We start from the raw sequence: 12,866 nt of genomic DNA, 5'->3' as shown, positions 1-12,866 counted from the left end.
AAAAAAAAAAATATTAATTAAAAAATTAAATAATAATTTTCTTAAAGCTAATAGTGCTGTCGATAGGAAAAGATCAATTCCCAACACAATTTCCTAGAATTCCTGGCACCACTAAATAACAATTTTGGAATTGATCACTGAAGCGGTATCGACTGCTTTTGTAACAAGCGATATGATTTTATAGTGGCCACCCCTCCCAGTTCAAATGGATGGACTTTCGCGGTCAAAGAAAATAACCCGGTTTATCGGAGTCTTCCTCTTTTCCTCTCGATTTGTCGCCAAGGCAAAGTAGACTCGATTCATCACATTATCTGTTTAAAAAAAAAAAAAAAAATTGGAACATGGAAAACCTGTCCTCAGGTGGTTTTGAAAACTATTAGGTTTTCCAATTTCCAATGAATTTCATCACAAGGAACCCCTTGTGATGAAATTCATACAGTAAGCGGCCAATGTTCATTCACCGGCTTTCTTTTTGAATTGAATTGGACATTTTTCATTTGGAATTCTGTTCGGAGAGTTGTACGCCATCACAGAAACGAGAGACGAACGAGTCAAACGGAGCGTTCCGTCCACACTTGAAATATTGAGAGTCAACGTAGCGGGCGAGTGCTGTTATGATTTCCGATTTATAATTAATAGCCATGATGCGGAGCGTAGGGATATTTTTCATCTTGAAATTTCTGCTCGATACTAGTGAGATGCTTATTTTCATTCCAGATGAGTAGGATGACTTGCAAAACACAGCAAATTGTTTTCCACTCCATTTTTGGCCAGTGCCTTTTTTGTTGTTGTTTTTTTTGGGCCGCTACACATTGATCGGCTGTTTTTGAGTCATGGGGGAAAAAAGGGCTTCAACTGACCTGAACGGTTGCCATTGATGGTGATAGACCTCTAATCCATATGAACTGAAGGGGGAGACCACTTGCAAGGCTAGGTTTCAGGATTTCGAAATTTTCGTCCGTTTGTTTCGCCGTGGCGACGCCAGAAGGGAAAAGCCGAAAGGAAAAGAAGACTCTTATATTTAAACGTTATTGTTAGAACGCATATGACGCTTACGCATACGGTCAGTTTGCCCCGACCCTGGACCACGTAAGCAGTATTTCAGTATTGAACGGTATTTCAGTACTGTTCATTTGAGGCATAGAAAGAAAACTGAGCATTATCCTTTTTTTTTTTTTTCTTTTCTTTTTTTCAATGACTACTTTCTTTTTCCTATACTGCGGTCAAGCCCGCCTAGCGCCCGCCTAAAAGCCAAGTTCAAGCTAGGCGCTAACGGTAATGCACGGCTTCATCACTGCCGTCCGTCGCGATTTGCTGACGTAATTGCTGCAATTAACTCTGATTTGGGAGACTTGAGACCGCTCGCCGACACATTTAGAAAACCCGTCAAGTGTAATGCCTCGCTCGAGTCAGAAAACCACCAAAAAATGGGATTTGTGCATTAAGACCTGCGGTATGCACCTAGTCTATGTGTGTACGTGAATGGACAAGTATGGTTACAATGTGTAGGTAAATGTTAAATAGCAATGACAATATGTAGATTAGTGATTGGATGAAACGGTTCGTGTAGGTGCATGAACAAATGCATTTATAATACATGTGTGCTAATGCACAATGTTTGTATATGTTTTATTAACAGCACGAATCCAAAGAGTCGTACTTCCCTAAGCGCTTTAAATTGGATTTGCTTCAACTTTATGGTCCACCAAACAGTGCAATGAGAAAGAAGAAAGTGAGTGGACCGAGGATGACAATCTTACACACGCGTACATGTCAACGCACACCCCCCCACACACCTTTGTGGAATATGTGCATGCATTTTTTTGACCACTTCTTATTTCCACACTCCAATTGTTCCCCGTCTGTTTTAAATGACAGCGGGTACACGCCGCGAGTGGCAAAGAAGTGGTGAAAATCCTTCCGAGGCGGAGGGCAAAGTGAGTAAGACACGGGTAAAGCTGTTCGTCTGACGAGCCAATTGGGCCCCGATGCCGTCTAACGCATTTGGACCGGCGGCAAAAGAATTTGTTTACATGGCAGAATAAATGAGAACGTGGCCCTCCGAGGTGAAAGTCTGTTAGCGAACAATTATTTGCGGGCCCCGCCCCTCAAGACGATCGTGTACGAGGTGCGGGGCGCCAGTGGATATTTTTAGCCGGCTCGACTGGCCGAGCAGGGGGTCGAGGTTAACACTTGGGGCACTTGTGTTTGGTCCATTTTGAACAGACCAGAGTTTTTTTTCTCAGTTTTGTAAAGGTGAACGTGCATCCGAACTGTAGTTCGGACAAGACAAACGAACCCCGGTCCGCTCAAAAATCGCGGGTCTCGTTCCGCTTTAAGCGCACTCTGCTTCGCTTGTGAATGCGAGCGGACTAGGCTACGCTTGCGCTACATTAAGTGCAGCTCTGCTGTGACGCCCCTAGGTAATTTCCTTTCTGAATTTGTCCAGTCAACGAGCGCGCCTTTCGTCCAAGCGATGCTACTCGGAAAGTTGGGTTGGCGCAGTGTTATATACTGAACCTTTTTCAACAAGTCATTTCAAAGTGTTATTGCGTGGTAGCTCTCTAACCGGACCCCGGTCCTATTGGTTAAAATTAGGGCTGTCAAAATTATCGCGTTAACGCGCGGTAATTAATTTTTAAAAATTAATCACGTTAAAATATTTGACGCAATTAACACACATGTCTCGCTCAGACAGTATTCTGCCTTTTGGTAAGTTTTACAGCAAGGCTTTTTGTGCTGTCTAACAGCGAACTCTTGTGGTCGCTTTCAGACATGGTTTGTTTTCTTGCCAGTTCAATATGGCTGCACGACGTCTCGGGCTGACGCCTACGTTGTAATGTTGTGCTTATATGATCCTTGGACAAGATTTGTCCGTAAGTATGGTTGTTGTAAATAATGTGCATATTATGTTAGTAAGCGAAATGTTATATTTTTTGTATGAGACGCTTTTTGTTTATGTTTAGTGAACCTATATAGCGTGCTAAGCTAACGTTGTTGCTAATGCAATGCTTGTGTACTTTTTTTATTGTAGTTTTACGACAGTCTAAAGAGGACAATGGTTTGAGGCCATTTTATTAATAAATCAGATGAAAAAGGAAGAAGTCTGACTATTAAGGCGTCGTTCACTAGCTGTCTAGCTTTGGAAAAAGTAGACGCTTCGGAGTGAGGAGAGGACAGCATAGACAGATTTAAATGATACTAGAGTGAAATCCCCACTACAGTCCTTATGTACCGTATGTTGAATGTACATATCCATCTTGTGTCTTATCTTTCCATTCCAACAATTTATTTTACAGAATATATATATAATTCACAGAAAAATAGGGCATATTTTATAGATGGTTTGAATTGCGATTAATTACGATTAATTTTTAATTTGTAATTTTTAAGCTGTAATTAACTCGATTAAAAATTTTAATCGTTTGACAGCCCTAGTTAAAATGTGAAAGTGCCCCTTAACACTATGGCTACGTTCACACGGCAGGCTGAAGCGACCCAATTCAGATGTTATTTTTTCACATTTAACCGACTCGAGTGAGACACTTTTACGGCGGTCCAAACGGCCAGAGTTGCACGGAAGCGACACATTAAAAACCCGGTCTAGGTCACTTTCGTATGTCGGTTTTAAAACCGATTTGGGCCACATTTTTCAAAAAGTGCAGCAATTACGTCGGCAGAGCGAGCGAAGGAGGGAGCAGGGCAGAGTTTGACTCGGAGCTGTGCATTACCGTTAGCGCCTAGCTTGAGCTTTTAGGCGTTAGGTGGGCTCGACCGCCGTTGTGAAAAAATAAAATGCTCGCTTTTCTTTCTGAGCACCAAATAAAGCTAGCATAATATGTCAATACTAATTACGTTCCCGAAAGTCGGGGCGATCTGACCGTATGTGTGGGAATTCGTTCAGTATAAACTTTATACAGTATAAATTTTAAAAATAAAGGAGGATTATTTATGTCTATCATATGTGTCCTCTTTTTTTGGAAATGAAAACATGACCACCCTAGAGAATAAGGTAGAGCCAGCGTTTGTAGTCTTTTTTTCAATGCTTCTACGCACGCGTGTCAGTTAGCTACGCGCGTATCTGACTGAGAGTTAGTGCGCATGCACAGTACTTTATGGAGAAAGAGCAGGTATGACGAAAATCCGGAATTGTTCTGAACCGAGCCAAAGTTACAACTTGGCGCATCATCTTACCTTTCTGTTTGGCCCGCATTTTTGTATTATGTGATCCCCCCCCCCCCCCCCTTTTTTTTTTTTTCATTCAATTTGTATTGAATATGTATTTGTGTTGATGAATCACATCCATTTAGTGGTGTAGGTTAATTACAGAGAAGTGAGTAAGTAAGGAATATTATTTTCTGTAAAAGATGTCTTGGTCGCCATTTCAAGCCGGGGACTTGACTTTCAGCCCAAAACTTTTCTCTTTGGTGTTTATCTTTAGTCGGTAGTCAGACGTGACGCAACAATATCGGCGTGTTTGGCTGAAGCACGTAATTGCTTTGGGACTGGCTCTAATGCTTTCGGTGGAGGTGGTGGCAGCGGCAGCTTTTCTTCTGCTCTGCTAAGAGGCCAATAAGACAGATAAGCCAAAGGGGCGGCACGGACCCCGGCGAGTGGCATTTGGCAGCGACGGAGCCCGCTCCATTGGGATTCCAGTTGCTGGCAAAAGCAAACCGGAGGCACTGGAGTTCAAAATGATTGTGGGGAATTGCATCGATATCTTTGTGGCTATGATGAGTAGCGTTGCAGTACTGATTCATTGCCAGCCTTTTAAGTTCCAATGGATCCAACGTCTATTGCTCTCAATGGGGGCCCATTAGCTAAGAAAGGTGTATTTTTAAAAAATAGTGCTGCTTTTACAAAAACAAATAGCAGATTCTTTTCCTGTGATTATTCTAGATGAATCTCATCACTTCATGATCGCAATTTTTGGAAGTGATCATTTAAGGTGCAAACGACTGTAGCTATATTTATTTATTCCCACCCGTTTGTTCAATTCATGCGATCATATTCATTCATTTCTAGTATTTTACTCACATCTATGAACTAGTATATGACAGTTTTTTTCTTGTTAAGAGGTCAGGGAGCCTTCTTTCCTCACCAAGGTTACCTAGGAAAGTGTGATCTTCCATTGTTTTTGCCAGCCGGTGGGCTGACACTAACTCGGACATTTGCATAACCATAATATAAAGTGTATCAATTCGGAAGGTCGTGGACGGATTCTTCTCGAAGGCAAATTCGGAAGGTCGGGGACAGATTCTTCTCGAAGGCATCGTTTAATTGTCCTTTTCTTCATAAGTGTATTTAGCTTAGGTGATTATTGCTTTCTTTTTGTTCCTGGATTGTGTGTCGCCATCTCCTGTTCATCAATAGAATTACAGAACCTGTTACAATAGAAAATCAACCGATTTCTTCTTCACAACATCACAAATCTACTGTTGTTTGGACATCTATGTCATTGGTAAACAGTGATTTCAGAAATGTACATTTGAAAAGAGTAAATATTTTGGGCCACAGATTACAATAAGAACACCACCAAAAACAACCAATTTATCATCATATTCTGTAATAGATTAGTTCGACCGATATGAGATTTTCAAAGGCAGATACCAATTTTCAGAAGTTCAGCCGATGTCTAAAACCGAAATCGACTGGAAGTGAACCGGAAACGGTCCCCGAATCAACAAAAAGTAACGCCCCCAAATAAACAGGAAGTGTCTTAGGTGTCTACCAACCACAGCAAAGCGACCGTCGCAATTTGTCCGGAAATGTCATTTTGTAGTTCACTCATAAAACTGCGTTAACCACTTTAGTGATGTCATCATATTTGTACTCCTTAATGAAATTTGGTATTAGTGCCTTGAGGGCACCGCGTCGATATCATCGTCCAACTTCACAACGAAGTGAATTTGCATTGTCAGCGGGCAACAACACCGCCGCTGCTGCATCGGCACGCCTTAAAAATAGACCTGACTCTCCGCCTCTCCTCGTTCGCCAATTTGTCCGTGTCAGCGCCACGCGCGCCTGCTGAGGTGTGAGCATCGTGCGCCCAAAGTCATTTAGGGTGTTCATATATCTTCCGAGAGACAGTTTGATGGGTGATAATGAAGATTTGACGCAGGAGGCAGTTGGCCATTATGGCCATCTACAGGACGGGAGTGGGAGCGCGGGAGTACGTTGACCTCTCGCGCCGTTAATTTCCTCTCGAGCGATACGCCGGCGAGGGAAAGCGGGCTAGTGAAAGTGAAGGCGATGAACTCCGTCCTCGCTGGACCAGAAAGTCGCGGAAGTGAGGGGAAGCGAAGGGGAACCCGGGTTTCCGGTTCCGTGAGCGGCTATCGCGGTTGTTTTCGACCGCACCTGAATTTGAGCGCGTCTTCTCAGACGGTCGGGTTATTTTTGTCACTCTGACGCTTCATCCCTCCCGTCTTCAGTTGCTCAGCTTGTCAAACAGATTATTGGTTGCTCATTTGTTGCCTTTAGTTTATCTAGTTAGAGAATGTCAGACTGTCATTAGCTGAGTGTCAAACAACTTTGAAATAGTTTGTTGGTTGGTTGCCTGTCTGACTGACTGCTTGGTTTGTGTAGTGCGTAGTTTAGTCAGTCAGATGTTTGTGTAGCTACTTGTTTGCTTGTTTTGTCAAATAATGGCATGTTACAGAAAAAAAAAGAAGTTCCTTGTAATGCTTTTTTCTTGTGTTGCTTGGGTCCAAACTAAATGAAAAAGTTGCTCTAAAAAGGTAAATGTTTGGGTTTTCTAAAATTTGTCATTAGAATCAATATTGAAAATGTCAAATTTTACATCCTAGTTATGCAGCAAATATATGTTCAATGTCATTTCGTCGTGTTTCAGGTTAAACTAAGGCTACGTTCTTACTGCAGGTCTTAATGCACAAATGTGATTTTTTTGGTCATATCTGTTTTTTTGGCGTGCCCGTTCAGATTGCCTTTGTCCATTGAGATCGTTCAAGTATTTCGCACGCGCACTAAATCGCGGTCCGACACGCGCCGGGCAAGAAGACACGCGTGCGCAGAAGCGTCAAAACAAATGACTACACATGCTGGCTGTCATCCGTCATTCAAGGGCGATCATATTTTGATTTCCAAAAAGAGGACACAAATAACACACATAAACAATCCCCGTTTAGGCTTACATTCAAAGTTTCTGTGGATCGATAGCGTGCACGCACTGTCCGTGCATGTCACGCACACATACTAGTACGGGCAGTTTGCCCCGACTCTCGGCCGTGTAAGCCATCTTGAAATATTGCTCATATAGAGCAGAGAGAAAACTGATCATTCTCAGGCTTATCCTCGACCCATTTTTATTTTTTTTATGACTGTTGCCAAACCCGACCCTTCCCCAAAAGCTCAAGTCAAGGCAAGCTAGGCGCCAACGCCAATAGTCGGAAAAACACGAAGAAATCGGATTGGTGCATTAAGACCTGCAGTATGAACCTAGCCTAAGTCTATCAAAGAAGGAGGAAAATGTACAAAATATGTATTACATGGCTCATTTGTTGGGCATTTAGGTAGTTGGGCAGAAGCCGAAGCTTATGGAGGACCTTTGCTAACCCTTTTTAATGTGGACAGTTCAAGTAAAAACGTTCTGTTGTTGCAAAGGTACTAGTTAATACTTATTTACAGGGATGGAACAGTTTTGCAACCTCATACATGAATTTGGGTTTGTTTATAAATGAATGTCATCTTAAAATGCTTCTTCCCTTTTACTGGCATGAATGTGGAGTATTTTCTCTTTGTACCTCCTGTTTGAATTGAGGAAGTGAAGTTCTGTTTTTTCCTGAAGGTCATTCTGTAGATCAGGGTTCACTAAATCCGGACCTCGGTGCCACTTTTCCTGTTGTGTTTTCCATGTCTCCCTCCTCCAACACACCTGAATCAAAATAAACAGGATCATTATCAGGCCTCTGGAGAGGTTGCTGATGACATAATCATTTCATTCAGGTGTGTTAAGGGGAGAGAGACGTGGAAAACACGACAGGAGAAGTGGCACCGAGGTCCAGATTTAGTGAACCCTGCTGTAGATCTACTAATCCTCTCCTTATAATACCCATTTTCTTCATAGCAGTAGTTAGAGAGATCTGTTTTAGAATGTTCCTTTTCCTTCGTAGACTGTATCGCGTGCCAAACCATTTTTGGACGTTGCAAGGAAGCAAATTGAGTCTAGCCTTAAAAAGAATCTGCGATACCTAAAAATGGATCACGTCTTCTAATATCAACAAACAAGATTAAAAAAAAGAAAGAAAGAAATGAAAGCGCTTGTGTGTGTTCCCTGTAACCCCCCATGTTCTGTATAATCCTTAGCTTTTTTTCTGCAGAATGAAAAGTGACTGTAAATGAGTTTTAGTTGGCTATGAATTGTAAAAACTGGAGTTTGTTGGTTCTTCTTTCGTCAGTCAGATACACGTATTTGGTTAGTTACCTGGGTTGATCAGTTTGTCCAATTTTTAGCGTGTTAGTTGCACATTTGTTGGTTGATAATGAGTTGGGTGTGGTTGGTGATCTGTTGTGTGATTGAGTCATTTGGTTTATTTGTTAGTTAGCGATTCATTGTGAAAAACTGAGTCGGTTACTCAGTCGTCTCCCTGGCGTTGTCGGTCGGTCGGAGCCAGTCGGCCAAATATTTAGATAAGTCGTGATTTAAATACGCCTAACAGACATACAGAAATTGGATATTACGTTGTTCAAAATGTGACTCCATAAACAAATGGTGTGGGCCATAGTAAAGCTAAAATTCAATGCTCGACTTTCCCAATTTTTGTTGTCTTACAAAAGCCGTAGTGCAACCTGCTCCTCCGGTATGTACACAATTGGGCCAAACATTGTAAAAACGGGTGGCCCGCAAGCCATAACTCATCAGACCACTCTCCCATGATGCATCATTAAAACAAGCCATTATGGGGCCTAAGAGTTCCTCATCCGTTCGATACCTCCACCTGTGGATCAATCGGGCTTTTTTGACAAACGAGAATCCGTCGACCCACGGCGGATGGCGTTAATTAGACCGCCGTCGCGTTCAGCTCGTTGGCGTCTGAGGAAAAAAACGCCCGCCGAAGCCTCTTCTAAATGAGAAGTATCTCATGACGCGAGCAGGATTAGAGCCCAGGCTCGTGTTTTGCCATCAAACACACGATCGGTCATTAGAACTGACGTTTCGGAAATGTAATTAATGATAATAATACATTTTATTTGAAGGCGGCTTTCTGGCACTCAAGGTCGCTCTACAATCATTTAAACATATTAAAAGTGAGAAAATTAAAGTGAAGAACGTTAAAGGAAATTTAAAATACTAAAAGAGATGGGTTACTTAGTGATCATTACGGGTAGGCTAGTCTGAGAAGGTGAGTTTTGATTGAAAAAGGGGAAGGGAATATATGTTTCTGAGGTCGGGTGGGAGTGAATTCCAAAGCCGGGGAGCCAAAAAAAACCAATAAGAATTATTTATCTCCAGACAATGCCAAAAACAAGTATTTTGAGAAGAAATTTGTTGAGTAAAATCAAGGAAACGCTCACGATAATATAAGAAAAAAAAATCTAATGTGACGGAAATCTATTGGGAATGCAAAACAAGTATTATTAAAATCAACAGGAAGTGTCTTAGGTGTTTACCTGCCACAGGAAAGCTACCATCGGAATTTTGTCCAGAAATTGCATTTTCTAGTTTATGTGACAATGTTTGTAAATGATTTTCTTCTAGGTTTACCAATTATTTTTTCAAATGATTTGGGGAATAAAAAGATCCATGATCAACTCTAAAAACTGGTTATCTTTTATGAAAAACTTTGCTTCCACACAAGAGTATAAAGTGGTCAAATATAGTGGCCAAATATGTATTGTGCTGTTCTGTAAACACTTGCGAGTAAAGTGTGGAATAAATTGGGGGACGCGGCCACCAGTTTGAGCCGCCATCGCGTTGACAGCTGTGGCAGCTGCGTGGGAAGTGGCGGCCAGCTCTAATTGAACGGGAAGCGAAGCCACTTCCCTTCCTCTCGCGAAACATGCAATGTGTGTATATATATATATATATATATATATCTAAACTGGCCGCGAGTGTTCATGTTTCACCGCCATTGACGGCGGGAGACGTTCAATCCATTTCGAGCTGGAAAAGGCAAATGAACATTTTTTCGTCTTGATACGAAAGCCAATCTGGAACAAATGCATTTCGTACCTTGAGGTATCACTGAATATATATTTATTAATTCTATCCTTTCTGGGGAAGTGTCCCCACAAAAAACACTTAATGAGGCTATAGCAATGCTTGTTCAGTCATTTTTTGGGGGCGCACCAGTTCCTGGTGAATTCTTTCTTCACAGTCCAATCAAACAGGTCCACAATTCCATGCGTGCGGCCATCCTTCCTTAGAAAACCGAACGGAATAAAAACCACTCCGACAAAGTTACGCCATGACGCGGGCTCATCCCTCTCCTTTTGAAGCGGCGTGTGAAATAGGCTTTAAATCTCTTTGGCTGCTCGCAGCCACTTTATCCGCGGCGGGGAAAAGGCCGCTTATCTGTCGGGCCGCAAATGAGCAAAGTCATTATTGCGGCTTTTCGGGCCGGGGCAAAACGAGGCCCGTCCACGAATCCCCTCAAAGACGGGGACGCGCCAGAGGGCACCTTCCGCAAGCCGTAGCCCGCTTCATTGGAAATTTATCCGCTTAAGTCGAAAACAAAAGACCTCGCGGGCCCGGTGGTTCATTATACGCACGTAGCTCATTCACTCATGCTATACAATGAGGACCGGTGTCAAAGTGTGTATCGGTCATCACTAGGGGTGTCCCCGATCCGATGACGCGATCGGAAATTGGGCCCGATCGCATTTTTAGAAGATTGGAATCGGGTGATAACGTTCGGGTTTGAACAAATTTACAAGTAGTCCCCGGGTTACGACGTACCCAACTTACGTGATTTGGACTTTACAACGCCGAAGTCCCGTCCGACATTTTACCCTGGGTCGACTGACATTGACATTAACCGGGGCGCGGCATGTATTAAAGCAGCCGGTTAATTCCCGCGTTGCAGGCTGATGTCGTAAACATCATGGCGGGGCCAACGTCATTTCCTCATTCTTTGCAGAAAGATGAAAAGCGGTAAACAAACATCGCAATTATAAACATGACAACCTGGAAAGATGGCAGGAAGGAGGTAGGGAGGGAGGCTACCTTCTCATCCACCGGGTTGAATTCCAATGTACACGTGGCGAGTCGGGAGGCAATAAGTATGCCCGCACCTGCTCGTCGGCTTTCACCGTGGGCAACTCCAGACTGGAATAGTGTCCAAGCCCCCTTGAGAGGACTGGTACCAGAGGCCAAGCCATGTGTGGAGGTGAACCCAAATTTCTCAACCTCACGCACAAGCTCGGGCTCCTTCCCAACCAGAGAGGTGACATTCCACATCCCTAAAGCCAACTTCTCCAGCCGGGGACGGGATCGCCAAGGACCCCTCCTTTGCCTCCCACCAAACATTCTGTGCGCTCGAGCTCCTTGGTTGGTGAGCCCACCGGAAGAGAACCCACGTTACCTCTTCGACCCCGTGGGTGCAGGCCCGGCCACCGGGCGCTCGCCATCGTGCCCCGCCTCCAGAGAGGGGCCCCGGTGACCCGCGTCTGGCAAAGGGAAAGCTGAATTCAATGTTGGTGCTCATCATCGAAGGTCTTTTGAGCCATTCTTTGTCTGGTCCCTCACCTAGGACCTTTTTGTCATGGGTGAACCTGCCAGGGGCACAAAGCCCCAGACAAGCTCCTAGGATCATTGGGACACACAAACACTACCCCACCATCCATCCTTCTGCAGCTTGACTTTCTTTTGATTTCCGATTTAATAATTTGTTTCTCAAAAAAAATATACGCCATGTGGGGGGATTATGCAGGGGCTGTAAGATATTTGTTGTTCCCCCTGCTGTTCTGAGAGTCCTCGTTAGTTAGTTAGGAAGAAAAGTAATTAGATGGCTGCCTGTGAAGTGTAGCAAAGAGCCCCCGGCGGCATCCCTTATCCACACTTTTTCTTCCTCCTGCTCTGTTTTTTCAAATAGTTGCAGTTGAGTGCAGCTCCATTGTATGCAACCTAGCTACAGTGCGGTGATGAAATTGAAAATACAAATGAAAGATGGAATAAACTGTTGGAAACCACTGGCAAAATAAAGAAAGCCCAAATTCTAGATGTCCTCCTGTTGAATTTCGGGGCATAGTTACCTGAGAGTTTTATTTTTTTTTTTAGCACTGATATGTTAGGGTTAGGGTTAGGTGGAGGTGGGGTTGCCAAATGTTCCTTGAAATGTTCCTTGAAAAATAGAATAGTCCCATATTCAGAAAGAAAAGTCCCATATTGAGCTTACAAGGGACACGCTTTGTCCCGTATTATCAAGAAACTGGATAATTTTGGCTGATTTGTAGAACGAATGAATACCGGCACAGTGCTTTTAAAGAATATGCAGAGGAATGCATTCCCACGCCTCTCCTGTTTGTGACCAATTCGTTTCAGATTCAAATTTCCTTTTTTGTCATTGCACTAAAAAAAAAAAAAGAAAGAAAAAAAAGAAATTGACAGAACAACGACAATACGAAATCCGGAGATACGATCGTTCTAACTGATGGTTTTTATCTGTGCATGTGTGCGCACCAGACACTAGGAGCACTCATGGCGTATACGTCAGTGAACTGCCCTGGTGAACGAGCGGGCGCCTGACTCCGTTCTCACCCGACACCGGCCGGTGTCTGCGAGCACTCCCGCCGCCATGCGTGATCACTGCGTCGGGCCAGTAAACAGTTTTGTTTGATTTGTCACGTTCGAGAGCTTTTAGTTTTATTTAACTTTCCTGTGTTGGTGAGGTTTTACTTTGGTATGT

The sequence above is a fragment of the Corythoichthys intestinalis genome, chromosome 8, assembly GCF_030265065.1.
Source record: "Corythoichthys intestinalis isolate RoL2023-P3 chromosome 8, ASM3026506v1, whole genome shotgun sequence".
Taxonomy (NCBI): domain Eukaryota; kingdom Metazoa; phylum Chordata; class Actinopteri; order Syngnathiformes; family Syngnathidae; genus Corythoichthys; species Corythoichthys intestinalis.
This window is presented reverse-complemented; position numbering follows the sequence as displayed.